The sequence below is a fragment of the Sitophilus oryzae genome, unplaced genomic scaffold (assembly GCF_002938485.1).
Source record: "Sitophilus oryzae breed Bouriz unplaced genomic scaffold, Soryzae_2.0 scaffold_811_pilon_pilon, whole genome shotgun sequence".
Lineage (NCBI taxonomy): Eukaryota > Metazoa > Arthropoda > Insecta > Coleoptera > Curculionidae > Sitophilus > Sitophilus oryzae.
In genome coordinates, this window is record NW_022147430.1 from 2,948,877 (window position 1) to 2,970,323 (window position 21,447).

Here is a 21,447-nt window from a genome sequence, read left to right on the forward strand (position 1 = left end):
TAGCTGATAATTTGTGAGATACAGAGACCAACTTAATTTTTCTTAAATACGGACCTGCATCTTTTATTTCCGATTTTGAAAGAACTCTCTCCTGAGTACAATGATATGCCACACTTTATACTTTTTTTTTTGTTTTGGGTACCTTAACAACAACAAAACTATTTAATTATTATTTAAAATAATTTCAAGTTCGACTCTGTTTTTTTTAATTATTTAATCTGATTATATTCATTGTAACAATATTGATCAGCGCTAATTAACATTGAATAACGAAAATCGAGCTAATTGGAATTAAGATTCAAATAAATTATATCCAGGTCAGCAATTTAAAGATATTATTTTTTATTGTGAATTTGAAATCTCAGTGTGCAATCTAATAATATTCCTAATATTCATCGTAGTTATAAATAAATCAACTTCTTCAAACTAGTTTCTAATGCTCTACATGTTCGAAAGGGTTACCACCCTCCCTATCGCACAAATTTATTTTTCGTTCAATTTCATTTATAGCTCTTTGAACTTTCTTCTTATACTTCCGAAAGCATTTTGTACCCTTTATTGTAAATGTTGAGATGTATTGATTTCACTTTTATAAATGACGTGAAGTAATGTATTCATTTGTATATTATATTTTATTGCATTTGATTTTCCATCTTCAATGTTTTACTCCACGTCATTGTTAAGTTTGAAAACTTATCAATATTGTAACGATGAATTGTACTCAGGAGACCGAGTTCATTCAAAATCTGAAATAAAAATTCAGGTCCGTATTTAAAAATAATAAGTTGGCCTCTGTATCTCATAAATTATCAGCTAGTTCGAAAATTTAAAAATACTATCAAATAGCCCTTATAAAGGGGCTATGAGAATGTGCAATTAGTTTTTTGATTTTCTTAAAAGTAACGATATGAAAAAATAAAATTAATTTTCAAAAAAATCCGTTTTTTTCCAAAAAAAACAGCAATCCTTGAAATTTTTAAAACTTTTTTGATGGCATCTTGGTGAACATCCGAAAGCGCAACTTTGCCCCAATTTAACCATGTTCGTATCTATTACCAGCATAGACTTAAAATAAAATATAGACTGAGCATCTCATTCATAAATAGCTGGAACATGCGGTCAGACAATGTCTTGTTATTGTTGTGTTATTGTTTGAAGTTATAACGAGTGCGACACGAGCGATAGATAGGTTGCCTCTGTCGTAACGGTCGTTCCCTGACGACTCTGCCGAGAAACACAACACCTGTCTTTCGTTTCTCAAGTACACCTGAACTCTCCGTCTCATAGCCGGGTATTTTTATTATTTTAATGAAGCTATAATTAAATTAAAAATATATCGTATTTAAACTTTTTTATATTTTATTAAGATTTAGGACAGGTTTTTTAAATAAAAGTTTAGAAAAAACGTCTTAGAGTCCAAAAAGGATAAAAATAATAAAATACACGTTATAGAAGAAATTTTATAATCGAAATTACGTAATTTTTTAAATTAATAATAAATTATTAATTTTAGTCATACATTTACAACCCCTAATATTAATCAAAACAGGATCTATTCCACAGATATAATAGAATCGGCGACAGGGAGAGAGAAAAAAAACATGATTGTTGTAATTTTTTTTCTGGTTAAGTGATGTCTTATGTAAATTAGAGAAAACATGAATCTGTTCCATTAAAGCAAGGAAGATGATAGGAAGTGGATAAAATGAAAACTACATTTATTTAACTCGGTACTGTCTTTATTATGCCGGGTGCGTCCCAAAAGTGGCTCATCCCCCATAATTTTTTATATTTTCAAATAAAAAAACAAGATTTAGCATGTTAGTATATGACATAAATTAGGACTGATTGACGCATTCAATTGTTTTTGGTCACTTTCTGTTTCACCGGAAATGACTATAACTTTTAATTTTTAAACGGCACCCTCGGTATATTTCTACTTTATTCGATAGAAAATGACACTCTGAATAGAATGATATATAATATGTCAACTTTTGACATTTTCGCATATGGTTTAATTGTAATTGTAACACGCGGTTCATAACGACAATTTGACTCGAAATACCAAGTGTGTGGTATCAATATATTCACAAAAAAATGCTTTTTCCAAATATGCTAATGAGTCACCCTTGTTCCATTTGAAAAAATTGACATATGTATGATTAAAAATACGATTTGTAAATCTTTTAACCGGCCTAGACAAGACACCAAACCTATTAGACGATCAAAACTATTTTTCCAAGACTCCTTGATTAAAACTTAGTGTTTTTAACAACACCATGGCACCCTGGATTGAAATTTAAAATAGGATATGTTTTTAAGCGACAATGTCAAAAGTTGACATATGATATGTCATTCTATTCAGAGTGTCATTTTTTATCGAATAAAGTAGCAATATACCGAGGGTGCCTTTGAAAATCAAAAGATGTAATCATTTCAGTGAAACAGGAAGAGACCAAAAACAATTGAATACGTCAATAAATCCTAATTTATGTCATATACCTACTAACATACAAATCTGTTTGGTTTATCTGAAAAAATAAAAAAGTTATAGGGGGTGAGCCACTTTTGAGATGACCCGGTATATTAAAAAATATTGTTTCATAATATAATATCATTTTAAAATTCTTGTATTTTATTTTAGATTCTGAAGATAATTTCAGAATAAACCGGTATATATTTTTAATAAAAACATTATTAATTATTAACAGGATTATAATTATGATTTTGTTACAATGTAAGTAAGTAAATAATGTAATGTAAGAGAAAAAATTCAGATTTTACATTTTACTAAAATATTATCTAAATAAGCGCCTTTCTACAACAACGCCACTGACTCCCAATGGGTAAATTGAGAGTTGCCTACCGGTCAAAAGTCGTTTCAAGACTTAAATGGATTATTTAAGTCAAATTTCTTGCAAATTTGGCACTGGCGAACCAGATTTTATAGTTTTTGCACAGAAAAAGTCAGTAAAATAAACACTTAAGGACTACAAGCTAAGAAAATGCGTTAATACAGCCGGGGAGATAGCGGCAACAAAGCTTTACCGCACACGTGCGACACGTACTACAAGGCAATAAATGAATGAATAGGCTCCCTCGCGTCTAATCGGTGTTGTCATATTGTAAAGAACTTATCCTTATTAAACAGTATCCGACTTATAATTTAGTAGTATAAGGACTATTTAATACATCTATGAAATATTAAAACCTACTTTATTAAACTGTAGTATTAATATCTCAATATATGTGTATAACAAGAAAAAATATATTGATAATATTAAAGACGTGACAACATAGGCTGGATGAGGAAGGCTCGGTCGACTGTACCCAGAAGTAAACATGTGTACAAAAAAGGTTGTTTGTCCGCGTTGAGATGTAAATAGTGTAGTCTATATTTTATTTTAAGTCTATGATTACCAGAGTAAGTGGATCGCCGAGTAGCGACAGAAACCGTCGCGTCGGCTCTTTTGATGTGGTGGGACCAAATTTTCTTTCTCTCTCTTTTGATGTGTTTGACAGATAGACTACGTATTTAACTGCTCAACTTATGAAGTGGTCCTATAAACATGGTATACACTGCTCATAATTTGAAGTGGAATTAATTATAAAATAGAAAACAAATTTCTTGCAGTATAGGTATATATAATAAAATTATATAAGGATTCTTGCCACTTAACTGCTGATATAGAAATTTAATTCTACGCTGTGTTTGTCATAATGTGGATCAACCTGGTCTCACTACCGGTTGAATATATTATTCATAGGTATATATTTTTTTTGTTTTGTTTTATCCTTATTTCTAAATTTGAATGTATAAAATATCTTACACATAATAAATAATTAAAAAAAAACGATTCGTTGCCTGAGGCATACTTGAAATAAAGTATATAGAGATATTTGATAAATGGCAATAGTGGCAACTTCGCTTCTTCATATGACAGATAAACTACTTATTTCGCGCAGCCGCAAAGAAAATTGAAAAGGGGACTGTCGCTACTCCTCGGTTTACTTACTCTGCTATTACGGTTATGCTATTACGAGATACCAATGCTCGTACGTCGAATTTGTAGCACCCTGTAAACAGGGTGTCTCAGAAATAAATGCATATATTTTAAGGGGTAGTATAGTTCGACCCCAGGTTTACCCCCATGAGTTTTTTTGCCCATGCGGTTTTTTTGCGAAAAAAAAATATTGAAAATTTTATATTTTTCCTGATATTTTCCGGAAAATTTTGAAAAACATTTGAGTGCGACTGTTCACTATCCGGGACTGCGTTTACCGTGCATAGAGAGAATCTCGGAGAGAGTGCAATGTTGCCACTTCCTACCTTCTTCTTACTGTGCCATACTCTATATAGAGCGTCGGCTACCTCTCGCATGTACTTGTGATGTGTGTAATTCATCTTGTGAAAAAACTTGTGAAACATCAGTGTTTCACAAGTACACGGGACCTACATTGCCGCCGGCAGTTAAAGGCGGCAAGTGAATTTTTTTCAATTTTGAGATTTTTGCATTTTTAGACTAATGTGACCCTACTCTATCTAAATATTCAAAAATATATTTGTAAAATATTTTTTTTCTACGATTTTTGAAATTTGAAAAAAGCGGCAAGTGACATAACGTCACCATTTTGGAAGTAAAAAGGCGGCAAGTGTAAATATTTAAGTTAAAAGGCGGCATTCTTGCAAATATGCCATTTATATTTAAAAAAATGATGACGTAATGATGCATATTATGTAGTAAAAAGGCGGCATTAGTAATTGCTCTATTCCTAAAAGATGGATATCAAATACGTCATAAAACTTGAAGTTATAAGACGGCATTGTTTAATACCACCCTATTCATTAAATAAAATCGTAAAATACGTCACGAAACTAGTAAAACGTAGTAAAAAAGCGGTATGTGACTATTGCGCCCTTTTTTAACGGTCAAAATCACCACGCGGACTTTCACGCGGATGTAAATTTGATAGTAAGAAGGCGGTATATTTCGCGAGAGATGAATTAGTCGATTGCGAATCCAGGCACGCATCGCATTTTTCGGCCTATATAAAGTGACTAATAATAATTTATTATAATAATAGTGATTGGCTTTTGTGCATGTTTGTAAGCTTTTAAACTATTTTTCTAGGTATTTTAGATTATTATATATTATTTATTATTCAATACCTATTTAGATGATGGATTTGTAGCTAAATTTGTGTCATGTGTTAACAAAATATAAATTTCACCTCATAAATAAAAAAAAGTATAATAGTTAGAATTAGTAAAATTTATCATTAATTAAGTATATTATTAATTAAATTAAGTATCATTAATTAAATAAGTACTCTTCTAGTGCCTCCATAAGTTTTTCTTTTAAATGGTACATCAGTATATTTACACTGAGTTGCACATTGTTCGGATTGGCTATCAATGAAATAGCCGTCAACTTAAATAGTGATGTAACTAAGTTTCTATATGTTGACGACTTGGCGATTGTCTGCTCAGGTAAAACAATTGGTGATATCGTACGTAAGATGCAGCCATCGATAAATCAAATTTGCAAACAAGCCTGATCAGTTGGTTTTACTTTCTCCGAGGAGAAAACAAGCTGTATGCATTTCTGTAGGCTTAGAAGACCTTATTATGACCCATTACTGTACTTAGAAGAAACACCTATTAGATGTCCTAGAACTATAAAATTTCTTGGCATAATATTTGACTCCACGCATACATAGAAACAGCACATATTATCACTTAAACAAAAATGCATGAAATCCCTAGATATTCTTAAAGTTCTGTCTCACACAAAACGGGGTGCAGAACCAAAGATGCTTCTCACTTTGTACCAGTCGCTGATTTTGTCACGAATTGATTATGGCTGTGTTGTCTATGGATCAGCCTGCAAATCTAGCTTAAACATACTGAATAGTATTCACAATGCGGCCTTGAGGTACTGTTTAGGTGCATTCCCAACAAGCCCCGTTGAAGGTTTGTATTGTGAAGCAAACATACCCTCTTTAGAAGATCGAAGAAAAATACGGTTGTCAAATTACATGACAAAAATATTAGCCCTGGATCAACATCCTTATAATAAAATATGTATGAGAGAGGCTGAAAACCATCCCCCCTTCAGTAGATCAGCTTTTGGAAGGTATAGGGAATATCTGAGAATTAGAGAAGTAGACCCACCTCAATTATTACGCCTTGAGTCAAGTGAAATTCCTCCTTGGAAGTGTCCTCCGCCTGTAGTAAATTTCGAATTGGCGCAGTTTAAAAAAGGTGAAATCTGAAATAAACACTGGCAGCAGAGCTTCCTCGATATTAAGAATCGAGAGAATGTAGATTTCGTCATCTACACGGATGGATCCAAAACTAATGATGGCGTCGGGTGCGCTTTCGCTACCGAGGACAAGATTTTTTCTTGGACCTTAAGCAGTGGCGTAGCTAGCATTGAAAGGGCCCTGTATCACGAATTTCGCAGGGGGCCCCTGAGACAGAACCATGGGCGGGGGTTAGGTTAGGTTGGGGGGGGGGGTAAATAAAATAAAAAAATTACCGTCTGATCAGAATAGCTTATTATTTATAAATATCTTTTACTTACAGGAATAAAATAAACATTCTTTCCAACAATAAACATAAATATCAAAACAAGGAACGTATGGTCTTTGGTAAAATTATACCTACAGATAATAAAATACCCAAGTAGCATTTTCACGACTTGCGACCACATGTTTACTAAACACAACGTTGGATTAGTTACAAAACGTGGACTAGTGTGCCGACGTTGGACTAGTACTACAGCAAAGTAGAAGCTTCTGCGACGTCGAATAAACGTTGTCTTGTAACCTTTTTTGCTTAAGTGATCTTTAGGTGATTCGGACAACGTAGTTACAACGTTGGACAATATAGAGTTTTCCGACGTCAGTTTCAGGACCTATTCCAACGTTATGCGAACGTCGTCTGTTTTACTAATTCCAACCTTGTTTAGATTTCCTTATTCTTACGTAGGTAGGACGTCGAGTCACTACCTTTTTGCAACTGTATTGAACCATAACCTTAAATCTTAAATTTTCGCTTCATTGTTCTGTTCAGTCAGACCAATGACTAAAGAATATAAGGACATGTAACGCCCCTATACGGGCTGCAGCAGAATTTGTGACCTTTTTTTGTTTTGGTGGCAAACAATGAATCATCATTTGGTCACCAGCGACAATTTTAGCGATTTTTAATAGTTTGTGTGTAGTAAACTTTGTATAAACTTTATTATAATGGTGATTAGTTGTTCAGCTTTCAAGTGTAAAAGCAGCAGCGATAAGAAAGAGCCAGGAGTTACGTTTCATAGGTAAATAAACAGTCCACTCCAACGGCGTTTTCTTATTGAATTCGATAATTATTCTTTAATTTCAATTAATATCTATATGTACTTGATATGTGCTATACGTCGATACTAGTTTTGTACCTTTTGTTAACATTTTAATACGTCGAATAAACGTTGTATATAAGGACATGTAGGCGTAGTCAAAACAATTATCAAAAAATATAAATATTGCTTCAAACAGCTAGGTTAAGAAAAATATGTGCCACGGCACTGTTTGATGGCATCGTCACAATTTGCTCTCGGGTGTTATTTGTCCTTGGATTCTTTAGCCATTGAGTCACACAGTTCAATGCTGTTTTTGTTTTTATAAAAAAAAACTTATTAAAATGGGACATAAGAAAGGTACATATAAAACTAAATTTAAATATACATCGACATATATTACCGATAGTTTATCCACTCCCTCGTTTATTTAGATTATAGAGGGCGCCACAAGCTAGACTCTAGGATAACTAAATTAGGCAATCTTGCGACTCGTATACTACCTATTAAGGTCGAATTGCGACTTTATTAGTCCAGTATGCGACTACTCGAACTACTCCATCTTAATCTCCAAAACAACAAAGGGAAAGCCGCCATGTTGTTAAATACGAAAATGTTTCGTTCCTAAAATAGCAATTCCTGCTTTTTGAATACATTAACTTGAAATATTTGACCCTAAAAAACACGCGGAAACAATTTTTTCGACTGCGAATAAATTATTCTCATTTTACTAAAAAAAAATTAAAGAAAATTTTTAAAACTTCTTTAATTTTAAGGCCCATTAGTATTTTTCAAAGTAGAAATAATACATTTATCAATAAAGTTGTTTGTGTTTAACTTTTTTGCCTTGGGTAACGAATTACAGAGTTGGTTAAAGTGTTTCAATAATTATGATCTTCACACATCCTCCACACTTAAATACTTTTGTTTTGTTTTCCTTCACTGCCATCTGACATATGTTTTTAACTAAATCATAAAAATAATATTTTTACTATAATTATCCCAATTTAGGATAAAACGCGACTTAGACGCCATATTAGTTTTGTATTTCTGTGAATTAGGATTTTAAACAACGTTGCAGTTTGTACTAAATTAGGCTTCTAGCCAACATCGGTATCCAACGTCGTTTCGACCCAAAAATTATTCTCCGAACTAGTGCAGACTAGGGTTGGCACGAGGTTGTGCCGACGTTGCGCCCCGACGACGTTTGGTCGCGTGACACAACGTTGTCCCGACGTCCATATGCTGCTTGGGTAAATATTCGTTCCGACAACGAACAACAAACAAACATAAAAATAAAAACAAGAAAATATTATGAAACTAAAATCAAGCAGGGTAACAATAATTATTAGGTATGTAACAATTTTATTTTTTATGTTTGGCAACCGTTTGATGTATACGGGGACAGGCGAATGCGTGATGGCCGCGTGCTCTGGCTGTAGTTGATATGGGGTTTCATTAAAGTATGAGCAAAGTTTGCATAATTACGAAAAATTTTGATGCTAACATCATATTTTGATTTTTTTTACTGCTCGGTGGGCCCCTCAAGTTAGTGGGCCCTGTATCATTGATACAGCTGATACAGCGGTTGCTACGCCACTGACCTTAAGTAATATCTCCACAATTTATTATGCAGAGCAATATGCCCCTTGGCAGGCTCTGCTTTTCCTTACCTTCTCGAATGGTTTCTCTAAATGTATAATTGTTTGTGACTCAAAGAGCATCTTAGAAAGTCTCTTAGATATATTTACTAAAGATCCTATGACACAAAATATCCAAATATTGATTCATGATCTAACAAGGAGAGGTTATAAACTCACATTATTGTGGCTTCCAAGCCATGTAGGAATAGCTGGTAACGAAAAAGTGGATAATGCTGCACAGGAAGCCAGTTCAAAAGATGTTGTAGATGTTACAATGGTTAAACCTTCCGATTACCAAGCTTATCTAAAATCTATTATTCTGAACGAATGGCAACAAAGGTGGCAAAATATAAACAAGAATTTATATAGTATAAAGCCACTGGTTTATGGTAAATATCTACGTGTTGAATTAGATCGAACCAGTTTAACCAAGACTCACAGACTTCGCATTGGTCATACCGCACTGACGCACAAAACATCTACTTACTGGGGAAGATGCACCTCTGTGTGCGGATTGTCAGGTTAGACTGACAGTCGAACACATTGTTTGTGATTGCCCAAGGTATGAACCCCAAAGACACCTGTTTAATCTTGTGAGACCATACGGAGAAAACTTAAAAGATAAACAGTCAATTGCTAATTGTTTAAACTTCTTAAAAGATGTAAATCTGTTTAACGAAATTTGAAAATCTAGATATTTATGTATCTATGCAAATTATTTATTTGTTTGTCTGTTTGTACTATTTATTTATTTATTTATTTATTTATTTATTAAATTGTGCTGTACCCTATACTCTTACCTGTTTGTTTTGATATTTATATTAAGATGTTTATTTATACATATACACCTATATATTATTTATTAGATTATTTGATTGTCTCTTTGTTTTATTTATTTATTTATTTATTTATTTATTTACTTGTGCGTTTTCATATTTGTATATATTAAGTGTTCGTGTTATACTTAAAAAATTGTGCTGTACCCTATACTCTTACCTGTTTGTTTTTATATTTATAGTAAGATGTTTATTTATACATTTATACCTATATAATATGTTTTTGTTATTATTTTACACTTACTGTTGAAGTAATGTCTCTATAATAGGCGAAATGACCTTGGATGTCGAAGCCTTATTAATAATAAAAAAAATCAGTATATTTACAAATATATTTTTATGAGTTATCTTAAATGTTTCATATTCATATTTCGAAGCAGTTGGCAATAAATAAATTATTTATTGTATTTATTGAAGAAAAGATTTTTCACTCATCCATTCAATTTTTTTTATTTTAAGCGTAATTTAGAGCCAGGAAAATATATATACATATTATAAAAATGAAAATCTTGCTATTATTTTTTAATTTGGATACTATAGTATATCGATCAGAAGTGTAAATTTGTTTTTGGGTTTTAGAAGAGGGGACATCGGCGTATCCTCTTGCTTATAACAAAAAAAGGAGACACCAAACTAGCGCCGGATGCAAAGATTTTTGAGGTGGCACTTCTCAGTTAACCATTTTTGTTATATCTCTAAGTAAAACAACAAAAACAACTCTCTATTTTATAAAATGATTGCAGGCAAACGAAAAATACATGAGAATATATACAGAACAATCCATTATGGACCACCCTGTTATACCTAAAATTATTCCTTTTACTATATAACTGTTATCATAAAACTACTTAAAATTTGCAAGATGACTATTAATTTAAAAAATAAACTGTGTTTAATAAATAGATGTTACTTAAAACTTATATTTTTTAAGTTAAAACCTTAACATATTTTACTTGATTCTAAATAGCGGCACGTTAAAGGTTTTGCAGTTAAAAGGCGGCATTTGAACAGTTTTTTGTCGCTTACGGCCTTTTAACTTCAACTTCTTACTGTATTCAATACAGAAAACGAAGCAAGAAAGAATTAACCAACATTTTTTTAAACAAAACTTGCTCTATTTTCTATAAATACCTCTAAATAACTAAATATAGTATATCCAATTAGTGTTGAACAATAAAATCGAATATATATATTCTTATTAGTGAAGGCCAACATCACAAAGTTTTTTCCATTTTTCTCGAAACTATGGTTTTGTCACTTGCCGCCTTTTAACTACCGACAGCAGTACAGTTTATTGCTGAACCCAAACGGCACTATTTGAGAGGCTGTACAAGCCAAATATACTCAAGGTGGTTTGCCATTGCCTTCCTTGAAGTGGCGACTCGTTGGTCGCTCTGTTTAGATAAATAAATATTTTTATTTAAATAAATAAGGCGACTGTACTGGCTGTGGATCGAACCCAGTACCTTCCGCTCCGCAGATCGACACACTAACGCTGGAGCTACGGCCGGCCACTTCCTACCATACCTGATAATTCTTCCGACTTTATGACTGACCCTGTATACTTAAATTTATTACCCGCTAATAGATATTTAAAAACCCTATAACTTTTATATTTAACTTTTTGCGGTACCTCTAATATTTTACCTAATAATCGATTGTTCCCATACATATTGTTGCGGACCGGTGTGGACTCGACCTAACCTAACTATATAGCCCGCCCTCGGATGACCTTAACATCGCATTAAAGAAAAGACACCGTAATTATTCATTCGAAGATTCGAGAAGAAACGAGTTCCACTGGAATGGAGTAGTACCAAAGAATATCTTAATAACCTAGAAGTCTCGTCTCGCATCAAAATCTGAACTGTCGATGGGGCCTCGCTTTGGCGAGCGAGGCCCCAACTTCGTGGAGCCTCGCTATTTTGCTCGGAATTGAACGAATAGATGCGCGGCGTTGCCTTGTTTTGTGTGTACTTTCTTGAATAGTTTTAAATTATAGTTCTAAATTTCATCTATTGCTATAATCAGTCTTTCCGCTCTCCGCTCTCCGCACTCCGCAGTTTTCATATAATATTATCTATATAATTCCCGTGTTACAGTTTTTGGTTACGGTTTTCCTCCGCGAACGCGCGTTGCGGGATTTTGATGAAATTTATGTATATTCAGAATCGGAGAATAGGTAGTTATATATTTTTTATGCCCTTGATAACAGTAGATGAGGGTAGTCCACTTCCATTTTTTTTTTATAATGTGAAATAAAAAACGATTGCATTCATATATTTAAAAACATACAAATAACACTAAATATACAAGATGTAATTTCATCCCCCCTATTTTGCTCATTTTAAAGAAGAAAGGTGGTTAATGTTTATGGCTGATATTTGGTAATATGCCTATATTGCCCCCTGCATCAAGCGATTTTAATCAAAGTTGCATTGATTATTGGTGTAAATTAAAAATTGTTTCATTTGGCAGATTGCATGATCACTATCTAATTTGATGCATAAGTGAGAACCATAGCTTTACATGGAGAGAGCTCATTATTCTCAAATTCTACTCTCAAATCTTTTATTAAAATATCAGTTCTTAAGATTGAATAACATTTTCATGGGGAAATAAACGTTTTGGGAAGAACTTAAGAATATAAAAATGGGACATACTGGGTATAAAGTGAAGCCCGCAGAATAGAGAGGGACAGGTTATTTTGAAGTCCGGAAATACATTATGCTACTCAGGTGAAGAAACTGCCATAAGAGGCGTTGGAATCCTAGTCCACAAAAACACAAAGATATGATTGTAGATGTCAAAAACATAAGCCCACGAGTCATATGTTTAACAATCAAATTAAATAAAAATACTCTGTAAAGGTTATTCAGGCATATTGCACCAACTACCGAAAGTACAGATGACGAACTGGAGAACTTTATGGATGTATCCACTGCTCAAGAAAATGGAAAAACACACTATACAATGTTAATTGGAGATTTTAATGCCAAAGTTGGTAGCAAACAAGATGAAGCGGAAACTTCAGTCAGCTTTCATGGATTGGGAAGCCGAAACGAAAGAGGTGATACACTGATAAATTTCGCACACCACAACAAATTATATATAATGAACAACTTCTTCAAGAAAAGAAACAGCAAAAAGTGGACATGGACCAGTCCAGATAGCAAAACTAGAAACGCAATAGATTTCATAATCAGCAATAGAAAAGATGTAATCAAAGACGTAAGTGTATTAAACAGATTTTCGATAGGAAGGGATCACCGCATTGTAAGAGCCGAGATAAAAATAAATATAAAGAAGGAAAGAACTAACATGATACTCAAGAAAAACCACAAGAAATGGGTAGCCCCTGAAAATAAAGCTTCTTATAAGGAATGTATAGCCTCAAATCTAAATTATGAAAATACTACTACATGGACGGAATATACGAAAACATCAAAGGCCAATCAAACGGCTATCGAAAAATGTTGTCCCAAAAAAGTAAAAGAACAAAAACTGCTTCAAAGAACAAAAGTTTTAATGAAACAGAGAAGTGAATATGGAGGACAAGAGTACACAAGAATATAGAACTTTAAACAGAGAGATATCCAAAGAAATCAGAAAGCATAGGGAGGCAACAGAATACGGATTCTAAATTAAAATCTTCTTTAAATGCTTTTAGTATTTTTTGTATTGTTTAAAAATACAGGAATGCTGTTGAGTTTTTAACTTTGTTTTTTAAATAGGGCCATATTTACTATGATATTTATAAAAGTGCCGTTGTTTACAAAGTCCATTAGCGGCAAAGTTCAGCTGAGTTTGACGCAGACCGCGATTTGCACGGTTCAGCTTCCGAGTTATTTTGTCCTTAGAGAAGTTGTTTGTGTATTGCTTTCTTGAATAGTTTAAATTATAGTTTTAAATTTCATCTATTGCTATAATCAGTAATCTTTCCGCTCTCCGCACTCCACAGTTTTCATATAATATATCTATATAATTCCCGTGTTACAGTTTTGGTTACCGTACTCCTCGGAACAGCTTAACCGCATTTTGATGAAATTTTATATGTATATTCAGTAGGTCTGAGAGTAGGTAGTTATATATTTTTATGCCCTTAAGTGATAAGGGTAGTCCACCCCCCATTTTTATTTTTTGTGAAAAAAGAATATTTTTTATTTGGCATTAAAAAATACAAACAACACTAAATTTTCACCGTTCTACCTTCTTCATCCTCTATTTTTAATAGGGGTTGTTTTTTAATCACTGTCACTGTCATCGGACGAAAACTTCTAGAACTGGAGAAGAATCAAAGTTTGAGGATATTGAGAAATAGTACAATGGGAAGAAAAGAAATACAAAAGATCAAGGACATGCACGGCAACATAGTAACACACAAACAGGATATCCTACACTCTATTAAACTTTTCTATCAAGAACTTTACACATCAAAACAGCAGGGGATCAGAACCGACATCCGAAAGGTAATAAATCAGGGGTCGGAAGAAATTCCAGAAATAACCAAGGAAGAAATTATCAGTGCCCTTAGAGATATGAAAAACAATAGAGCTGCCGGCGACGATGGACTGGTAATAGAGTCAATCCAAGAAGGAGGACCAGAAATCATCAAAGCTTTAAATGTCCTATTTAATAAATGCATTGAAGAAGAAATAACCCCATCACAGTGGAACAATGCAACCATCATTATTGTACACAAGAAAGGTGACGTTACAGACCTTAAAAACTATAGGCCCATCAGCCTTCTTAGCCACGTATACAAATTATTCATAAGCCCACGAGTCATATGTTTAACAATCAAATTAAATAGAAATACTTCTGTAAAGCGAACATTCAGGTTTATGCATCAACTGTACGGTACAGATGACCATCTTCTAACAGATGTATCCACTTATCGAGAAATGCATGGAAAAATAGACCACTAATGCTTATCTTCGTGGATTTCGAGAATGCCAAAGATTCGGTAGATCAGTGGAAGATGAAGAGACACTATGTCAGCGTTTTTGGATTACTACCAAGCCGAACGGCAGCTTTTCAGGTGAAAGCACTGATGGATTTCGTACACCACAAGAGATTAAATATAATCAATAATAATAAACAAAAAAGAAATAGCTATTGGTGGACATGGACCAGTACAGATAGCAAAACTAAAAACACAATTGTTTAATACTTAAAACTAATGACTAGATTTATTCGTGATGAATTTATGGTGTAAATAGCATTGAACCATTAATATCATTATTATAGTCGTTACTTGTTGAGTAAAACTATATATGTAAATAATATTAAATACGTTCATATGAAACATTTTTATAAAGATGAATACAATGCGTGTAACGTCTAATATAATAATATAGGAAAAATCCACATATACTTATGTTAAATTGTTAAATAGATAGTTTTCGAAAATCGCTCCAACGTGCAATATTTAATTCCTAAACTATCTCGTTATTCATCTGTTACTTTCAGTAACTAATGAATGTTTACAGGGTGACTCAGGCTTCAGAAACAGTTCTATATTCTGAAAATCAAAATGACTTTTCTACTGCATTTTTTTAAATATCCTTAATAATGGTAAAGCACTAAATATAGTCTGTACATTGTTTAAAACACGTTACTGGTGGCTGAAAACATATTTGTTACAAAACTAAAACTTAAATTATACACTTAAATTTCTTTTTTATGTAACCCTGCTTCAAATACCATGGGACATCCGTCCATAAGATAAGTGGCACAAGAGAACACTACTAGGACCTTGAAAAATAGTCCATACGCTTGGACACTTGTCCGTAAGACAATGTCCGTCCGTAAGACCCTAAGAACACGAAACTCTTTTGTTTAAAATCGAGCAATCGTCTAATAAACAATGAACCTACCTCGAAATACTTCCGAGGGCTCAATTAATAATAAACAATCCTGTACCTTTCTTCAATATTTATTTTAAGGACAAAATTCTGTTAATAAGACAAGAAGTGAAAATATAGACAAGATTTGACTTTCGGTCTTCTTCTCATTATTAAAGTGGCTCTGATACATAGGCAATTACCTAATATCGTCTCTCAATAGAAGGCATGTCATCATTAAAAGTATCAAATTTGTGTGCTACAGTATGGGAGATTCTGTCGCATAATTGAATATAATCACCATTACAAATCCATTACTTAGGTAAAACAGATCAGAAAATCAAATTTTAGTTAAATGTCCCGCAATCTTCATGAACTGTATTAGGCATATGTATTGCGGTTTGAATCACACCCTGTATGTTGACAAAAATTCAAATAATCTATCCGGCCTGAACGAGGTAGAAAGCTTTTTTGGAGGCCTGGCTCACTATGTATATAGGTATATATAAAACTAGTAGCCTAAATTATTTACAGTTCGTCCCATTCTAAAATCGATCATCGATACTCCGCAACATAACTCTATAAATCGGTATTTGTCAACTCTGTGTATTAAAATTGTCTAAACAAGATCGAAGTAGGCAGATATAATGGCAAATCAAATAAATTAAAAGGACGGGTAAACACCTTTGTTTATTTCTTCTGAGCAAAATTCCTTTAGATATTGTATATAATGAAAAAATATGGACGCAATTTAAAAAATGTCAAAAAAATGGGCATCTAATAAAGTTGAGGATCAAATTTTCAAACAATTCAGTTACTCATTTTACTACAACTGTAATAGATTACATAGCTTAAATATATTATCTTCATTTACAGGCTACTACATTCTTATTTTAATAGATTTAATTCTACAAATTTAATTACGATAATATACTAATTGGCAGAGAGAAAATCTTTGGGTCGCCTATGTACGATACGTTAAACAAAAACAAAAACTAATGAAAAACACTGAAAAGTTCACTTCGGACTTGATTCCGACTTCAAACACATCATCGTAAGCTAAACGTAGTACACTATAACGGATCAAAGGCCGTCGCGAGGGGTGGTGGGACGGACGGCTCATTTCATTCTGGAAGACTAGCAGCGACGTTGCCAATAGTTCTATAGACTCTGTGCACGACAATAAACAGTAAACATGTCTTTTAATTATCGTTATATCATTAAATCTGGTTAATAATATATGTATTACGTAATGGTGCAAATTTAAAAATAAACTATTCTTTAATTAAGTATTAAATGAGATTTATTGATATCAGTGTGAAGGACATTAAAAGTGACCTTTTCTTTTTGTTAAACTAAGTAGATAACCGCAAATTTGAGATGTGGCAATCGTTTAATGTTTCTATTTCAGTTCCATAATTATTTAATTTGTAATCATACTCCGATTACATTGTTCGGGTTACAAATTTGCAATTTTAGTACGTGTTCTTAATAGATTATCTATGGATGTAATCTAAAGGATAAACGTGTCTTAACGTAATAGTGCATCAGCATCTCTCTCAATATATCGTATTGTACAGAACTACGTTGATACTCGAGAATCACCAAGAAATGCCGTGTGTACTCTTCAAATAAATAAACTAACCAAAAATATGCTCTATTACTTAGTTACGTACATCCTCAGTTACATAATAGGACCGATAATCAATTAATTACATAATGTTGTAAATATCACAAATTCTATTGTCGACCGATCCGGATTAAGTGGATAGGTAAAAAACTGAATCATTTTTCTCCCCGTATTTAATAGTCTTTTCTCTTTCAGTATATCGTATTGTACTGAACAAACAAGACTTTATTCTTCATACACACGACAATCGGCATCCAAAGCCGTACGTTGTAATAGCTTTATTAAATAAATTAACCTTTTTGTTTATTTATTGGTTCGTTTATGCTTTATTTATGATTGATATTATTTTGTCAAGTTATACCAAGAAATGCTATAAACTAGTACAAAATTAAAAAACTTAAACATAAGTAACACACAAACAGGAAATCCCTACACTCTATTAAACTATTATGAATGAAAACTCTTACACATCAAAAACAGCAGGGGGATCAGAACCGACATCCGAAGGTAATAAATCAGGGGTCGGAAGAAATTCCAGAAATAACCGAGGAAGAAATTATCCATTTTTAATTTGGAATTATATTAATTGCCATGTGTCATGTTTTTATTATTATTGTCAATTTTCTGCGGATAGCTGATAAATTAATCTATTGATATAATACCATTTTGTTATTCATAAAAACGGCCTTTTTATTACTTCTCTGTCATACTGACCCATCAATAAATATTTCTTACGTGTTGCAGCAGACCAGCAAAATTTATTAATTTTATGGTCCTTATATTACTCATCCCCCTGATTCCATCCAATTATGGCCGCTGATGAAGCGGGAGGTAGACGTTCGCTTTCGGTCATAGGCGTACTGAAACTAAAATTTCTTATCCTCGTATTCATAATTATAAATAGCAATAAAAAGTTTAAAATCAAATTAAATAAAAAATACTCTGATAAAGGTTATTCAGGCATATTAAAAAAATTGGTAGTACAGATGACGAATTTCATAATATTATGACATGATAATGTTATAATGTAATACTATAAAGTAAAGTAAAAGATTTGAAGCTCCTTTTGCTGCCAGGGCTAATTTGGACGGGGCCTACTTTGTTTACGCGGGAATCCGAACAGCGGTCCTCGGTCAATGACCGAGCAAGTGTCTAAATCGACTCTTATGCTGGATTCAGAGTTCCGTAGCCGTAAGACATGGACCGTATCGTTAGCCGTAAGACTTAAGACGCATAGAAAGCCATTCATAGTTGCCGTAAGTGTAACGACGTAACTTCATCGTAAACAGCATTACCGTTTTTAATAGGTTATGTTGTTGTTTGAGCCGTGAATGTTGTGAATAAATATAAAATACTCCTTATTTATTTTGTTATTAATAATTTAATTGAACTAAAATGGACACGGACAATTATATTTTCGTTGCCGAAGTGAAATATCTGTGAAATATATTATAAAAGTTGTAGAAATGGCTACCGAGTACCACCGAACCTAGCCGACAACACCAAAGGGGCCACTCAAGAGCGGCTATCGAAAAATGTTGTCCCAAAAAAGTAAAAGAACAAAACTGAATCAAAGAACAAAGTTTTAATGAAACAGAGGAAGAGATATGGAGGACTAGAGTACACATTACGGCATACGGCTTACGGCATACGGAGATCTATGAACGCAATCATATGATTGTGAAGGTCGATATCCCTTTTACGTCTTAACGATACGGCTTACGTCTTACGGCTACGGAACTCTGAATCCAGCATTACTCACGAGATATCCGATCTCATCCGGCCTTGAACCGGCGTGAATGAGCAGTGTTTGTCAAAATATTTTACACTTTTGCCTTTATTAGAGTTTCGAACTGGTCACCCGTCTATCCACTAGTATCGCCTTACGTCGCTTAACTTCGGTGTTCTAATGGGAACCGGTGTTTCGACGTAGCTGGACCGTTGATTGCCCGTAATACTATAGCTACAACCGTTATAACACTAGTTATACCAAACAGGAAAATTCAGTATTATTATAAATAAGTAATTTATTTCACACCCCTTACAGTGTAGCACAATTAGAATCATAAAAACGATGCCAAAACAGTTACATAATGTTTATAATGTTAATTTTAAAGGTCGTTACATAAAAAATTGTTTATCTGTTTTTATTTATGATACAAAAACCTGCTTGATCATAAACCTTTTTGATCATGTCGATGATTTTTTTTTCGATTGAGTATGTATGGGGCTTAAGAAGCAGCGTGGTGAAGGCGTTGTTCCACTGTTTGCATCTTAAACATTGTCAGCTGTCATAAAAAGATTATTATTAAAATTCTAATAAGATTAAATTTTACCAATAATCATAAGCAAAAAGATTTAAACTAAAATGGGCTGTAATACTAAATCTAAATGAAAATAAAATATTAGTACGCCTATGACTCAAGAGTTTGGTTTGGTTTGGAGGCGACACGTGCGAAGAGAAATATGCATTGCTTCCACATTTCGAGAGGCGGGGTGAGACAAATCAAGTGGTGGGAGAAATATGGCCATAGATGCCAGGTCTAGGAAATATTCCCTAACATTAAGGTTTCTATCCAGGAAATACCTTTTAGAAAGCATATTTTTGGACACAATTTAGTGTGTGTATTTAATTTGTTTTCTCAAACTTGGCATTTCTAAAAGTATCATCAGATAAATATTTTAAAAGAATATTTTTGTTGGTTGATTGACCGTGCCAACCAGGCTTCAGGAAATTTTCAAAACTTCATCTGGCAACACTGACAGTATCGAAGTCCTAGAACGGTAGACAGAAATCAAATCAGTCGCTATTGTTGAAAGGGGTTACGTGTACATCGTTCTACAATATATTTAGATGTTTTTGAAGGTTAGAACTTAAATATCTCGAGACGTTTAATCTTTTAACAATAAAAATAATTAAACGTCGGGTGGTATCTATACTGCTCATGTTTTTGTTGCTGTTTCAGCATAAGTTAAAACAAGCATTAAAAAAATGACTAAAAATCAACTTTAAAAAAGGACAATTAGCAAAATAATTATAAAAAATTAAATCAAAGGTTCAAAAATACCTCCCTGTTGTGCTTCGCAATAGTCAAGACGGTTATAAAACTCTGACCTAACTTTAGCTAACATAGTTGGGACATCCGTAACTCTACCCCTAAAAAATATTCAATAATATCGAATCTAAAAGGATAATATCTCATCTTTACCTGTTGGTTTGAAATAGCAGCTGATTCAGATTATACAGCAAGATTTAAATAATCACCATTTCTAAAAGCTGGGATAAAAACAGAGCGTCAAAACAAATTGAGGTTAAGCACGGAGAGTTGACAGAAGCGATGTTGACAGCGCTTGCGCCTTCGAAGTGCAGCCACACTATCCTAAAAGCGGGGATATTTTCTAACGACTGAACGATTTTTAATCGCAGCTCGTCAGTAATTCATGGGTCGTTCATGGTTATGGCCATAAATGGAGTTTTAAACATATCCCCACAGAAAGAAGTCATTCAGCGACAAATCAGGAAAGAACGTGGTGGCCAATTAATACGTGCCTTGTGTGCTACTAACAAAAAGTGTGAACGAATGCTACTATCGAACGAGCGACAGGGTCCAGTCTTGTCCGCGCGGGTTCTATAATTTTCTATTCGTTTGCGAACGTCTCTGGCCTATACCGACTGAAAACGGATGATGGAGCGAACCGAATGGCGAACGGCCGCATGCATTCGGTTTGCTGTCCAAATATACCGAATTTCATTCCTTTGTTCTTTCGGATAGTGAATACGAACCTTAACATAAAGCACCGCCCCTCTCAATGCGTTCTCCCACCATGCTTATGCTTTACCTTGCCCACACCCGTAAAAAACCGGCAACACTGTATCCGGTCGCACCGGCTTCTCACATCATATATTATATATAAAAAGACATGTAACTTGAACTAAAAACGTTACAGCTAAGTGAGAGTCATATCGATCATCCTATACTCCGTAATCAAATGACCAGGTATATATGATAATGCCACGGCAAACTCAGAATATCGACAAATGAATGCACAGAGAAATTCAATATCGATCGAGGGGTAAGATAAGGCGACACACTGTACCCTAAACTATTCGTTGCTGTGCTAGAAAGTATGTGAAAAATGATAAAC

General features: G+C 33.5%; 1 protein-coding gene across 3 annotated transcripts in view; it reads left to right on the forward strand.

The window, feature by feature from the left end:
• The window catches only part of LOC115889236 (potassium/sodium hyperpolarization-activated cyclic nucleotide-gated channel 1-like), a 77,646-nt gene that overhangs the window by 7,035 nt on the left and 49,164 nt on the right, over nucleotides 1-21,447 (forward strand). The gene's annotated exons all lie outside the window — the stretch shown is intronic.